Source organism: Doryrhamphus excisus, chromosome 13 (assembly GCF_030265055.1).
Source record: "Doryrhamphus excisus isolate RoL2022-K1 chromosome 13, RoL_Dexc_1.0, whole genome shotgun sequence".
Lineage (NCBI taxonomy): Eukaryota > Metazoa > Chordata > Actinopteri > Syngnathiformes > Syngnathidae > Doryrhamphus > Doryrhamphus excisus.
The window spans coordinates 3,625,621-3,628,120 of record NC_080478.1 but is presented as its reverse complement, the minus strand read 5'-3'; the positions used below and the strand labels follow the sequence as shown (position 1 = coordinate 3,628,120).

Here is a 2,500-nt window from a genome sequence, read left to right as displayed (position 1 = left end):
CGTCCGATCTCGGAAGCTAAGCAGGGGCGGGCCTGGTTAGTACTTGGATGGGAGACCGCCTGGGATTACCAGGTGCTGTAAGCTTTTTATGGTTTCTGCTCTTGCCTGACAGCAGAGGGCGCTGTTTGACACTTTTTGCTGGAGTCTAGTTTGGCCTGCGTCTTCTTCAAATAGGATCTTTTCAGTTGACCTGGCAGCTTATGGCCATACTACCCTGAAAACGCCCGATCTCGTCCGATCTCGGAAGCTAAGCAGGGGCGGGCCTGGTTAGTACTTGGATGGGAGACCGCCTGGGAATACCAGGTGCTGTAAGCTTTTTATGGTTTCTGCTCTAGCCTGACAGCAGAGGGCGCTGTTTGACACTTTTTGCTGGATCTAGTTTGGCCTGCGTCGCCTTCAAATAAGATCTTTTCAGTTGTCCTGGCAGCTTACGGCCATACTACCCTGAAAACGCCCGATCTCGTCCGATCTCGGAAGCTAAGCAGGGGCGGGCCTGGTTAGTACTTGGATGGGAGACCGCCTGGGAATACCAGGTGCTGTAAGCTTTTTATGGTTTCTGCTCTTGCCTGACAGCAGAGGGCGCTGTTTGACACTTTTTGCTGGAGTCTAGTTTGGCCTGCGTCGCCTTCAAATAGGATCTTTTCAGTTGATGTGGCAGCTTACGGCCATACTACCCTGAAAACGCCCGATCTCGTCCGATCTCGGAAGCTAAGCAGGGGCGGGCCTGGTTAGTACTTGGATGGGAGACCGCCTGGGAATACCAGGTGCTGTAAGCTTTTTATGGTTTCTGCTCTTGCCTGACAGCAGAGGGCGCTGTTTGACACTTTTTGCTGGAGTCTAGTTTGGCCTGCGTCTTCTTCAAATAGGATCTTTTCAGTTGCCCTGGCAGCTTACGGCCATACTACCCTGAAAACGCCCGATCTCGTCCGATCTCGGAAGCTAAGCAGGGGTGGGCCTGGTTAGTACTTGGATAGGAGACTGCCTGGGAATACCAGGTGCTGTAAGCCTTTTATGGTTTCTGCTCTTGCCTGACAGCAGAGGGCGCTGTTTGACACTTTTTGCTGGAGTCTAGTTTGGCCTGCGTCGCCTTCAAATAGGATCTTTACAGTTGCCCTGGCAGCTTACGGCCACACTACCCTGAAAACGCCTGATCTCGGAAGCTAAGCAGGGGAGGGCCTGGTTAGTACTTGGATGGGAGACCGCCTGGGAATACCAGGTGCTGTAAGCTTTTTATGGTTTCTGCTCTTGCCTGACAGCAGAGGGCGCTGTTTGACACTTTTTGCTGGAGTCAAGTTTGGCCTGCGTCTTCTTCAAATAGGATCTTTTCAGTTGCCCTGGCAGCTTACGGCCATACTACCCTGAAAACGCCCGATCTCGCCCGATCTCGTCCGATCTCGGAAGCTAAGCAGGGGTGGGCCTGGTTCGTACTTGGATGGGAGACCGCCTGGGAATACCAGGTGCTGTAAGCCTTTTATGGTTTCTGCTCTTGCCTGACAGCAGAGGGCGCTGTTTGACACTTTTTGCTGGAGTCTAGTTTGGCCTGCGTCGCCTTCAAATAGGATCTGTACAGTTGCCCTGGCAGCTTACGGCCACACTACCCTGAAAACGACTGATCTCGGAAGCTAAGCAGGGGAGGGCCTGGTTAGTACTTGGATGGGAGACCGCCTGGGAATACCAGGTGCTGTAAGCTTTTTATGGTTTCTGCTCTTGCCTAACAGCAGAGGGCGCTGTTTGACACTTTTTGCTGGAGTCTAGTTTGGCCTGCGTCGCCTTCAAATAGGATCTTTTCAGTTGATGTGGCAGCTTACGGCCATACTACCCTGAAAACGCCCGATCTCGTCCGATCTCGGAAGCTAAGCAGGGGCGGGCCTGGTTAGTACTTGGATGGGAGACCGCCTGGGAATACCAGGTGCTGTAAGCTTTTTATGGTTTCTGCTCTTGCCTGACAGCAGAGGGCGCTGTTTGACACTTTTTGCTGGAGTCTAGTTTGGCCTGCGTCTTCTTCAAATAGGATCTTTTCAGTTGGCCTGGCAACTTACGGCCATACTACCCTGAAAACGCCCGATCTCGTCCGATCTCGGAAGCTAAGCAGGGGCGGGCCTGGTTAGTACTTGGATGGGAGACCGCCTGGGAATACCAGGTGCTGTAAGCTTTTTATGGTTTCTGCTCTTGCCTGACAGCAGAGGGCGCTGTTTGACACTTTTTGCTGGAGTCTAGGTTGGCCTGCGTCGCCTTCAAATAGGATCTTTTCAGTTGCCCTTGCAGCTTACGGCCATACTACCCTGAAAACGCCCGATCTCGTCCGATCTCGGAAGCTAAGCAGGGGCGGGCCTGGTTAGTACTTGGATGGGAGACCGCCTGGGATGACCAGGTGCTGTAAGCTTTTTATGGTTTCTGCTCTTGCCTGACAGCAGAGGGCGCTGTTTGACACTTTTTGCTGGAGTCTAGTTTGGCCTGCGTCTTCTTCAAATAGGATCTTTTCAGTTGACCTGGCAGCTTA

At 52.7% G+C, this 2,500-nt stretch overlaps 9 non-coding genes and 3 pseudogenes across 9 annotated transcripts in view; all 12 read left to right on the top strand.

Annotated features, from left to right (window-relative positions):
• The window catches only part of LOC131097588 (5S ribosomal RNA), a 119-nt gene extending 35 nt beyond the window's left edge, over window positions 1-84 (top strand). Inside the window, exon 1 of the ribosomal RNA XR_009116486.1 lies at window positions 1-84. This exon is cut by the window's left edge and continues 35 nt beyond it. This is a non-coding gene — a ribosomal RNA (5S ribosomal RNA).
• Window positions 85-196: 112 nt separating this feature from the next.
• LOC131100956 (5S ribosomal RNA) lies at window positions 197-315 on the top strand. The gene has a single exon (XR_009119145.1). It is a non-coding gene; the product is annotated as a 5S ribosomal RNA (ribosomal RNA).
• Window positions 316-426: 111 nt separating this feature from the next.
• LOC131099256 (5S ribosomal RNA) lies at window positions 427-545 on the top strand. The gene has a single exon (XR_009118091.1). It is a non-coding gene; the product is annotated as a 5S ribosomal RNA (ribosomal RNA).
• A 112-nt stretch (window positions 546-657) lies between these two features.
• LOC131099245 (5S ribosomal RNA) lies at window positions 658-776 on the top strand. The gene has a single exon (XR_009118080.1). It is a non-coding gene; the product is annotated as a 5S ribosomal RNA (ribosomal RNA).
• A 112-nt stretch (window positions 777-888) lies between these two features.
• LOC131099497 (5S ribosomal RNA) lies at window positions 889-1,007 on the top strand. Its single transcript, XR_009118325.1, has one exon. It is a non-coding gene; the product is annotated as a 5S ribosomal RNA (ribosomal RNA).
• A 112-nt stretch (window positions 1,008-1,119) lies between these two features.
• LOC131141256 (5S ribosomal RNA) lies at window positions 1,120-1,228 on the top strand (annotated as a pseudogene).
• Window positions 1,229-1,340: 112 nt separating this feature from the next.
• LOC131099682 (5S ribosomal RNA) lies at window positions 1,341-1,469 on the top strand (annotated as a pseudogene).
• A 112-nt stretch (window positions 1,470-1,581) lies between these two features.
• Window positions 1,582-1,690, top strand: LOC131142231 (5S ribosomal RNA; annotated as a pseudogene).
• Window positions 1,691-1,802: 112 nt separating this feature from the next.
• LOC131099234 (5S ribosomal RNA) lies at window positions 1,803-1,921 on the top strand. The gene has a single exon (XR_009118069.1). It is a non-coding gene; the product is annotated as a 5S ribosomal RNA (ribosomal RNA).
• Window positions 1,922-2,033: 112 nt separating this feature from the next.
• Window positions 2,034-2,152, top strand: LOC131142793 (5S ribosomal RNA). Its single transcript, XR_009132859.1, has one exon. It is a non-coding gene; the product is annotated as a 5S ribosomal RNA (ribosomal RNA).
• A 112-nt stretch (window positions 2,153-2,264) lies between these two features.
• On the top strand, window positions 2,265-2,383 carry LOC131097376 (5S ribosomal RNA). Its single transcript, XR_009116284.1, has one exon. It is a non-coding gene; the product is annotated as a 5S ribosomal RNA (ribosomal RNA).
• A 112-nt stretch (window positions 2,384-2,495) lies between these two features.
• Window positions 2,496-2,500, top strand: part of LOC131100945 (5S ribosomal RNA) — a 119-nt gene continuing 114 nt past the window's right edge. Inside the window, exon 1 of the ribosomal RNA XR_009119143.1 lies at window positions 2,496-2,500. This exon is cut by the window's right edge and continues 114 nt beyond it. This is a non-coding gene — a ribosomal RNA (5S ribosomal RNA).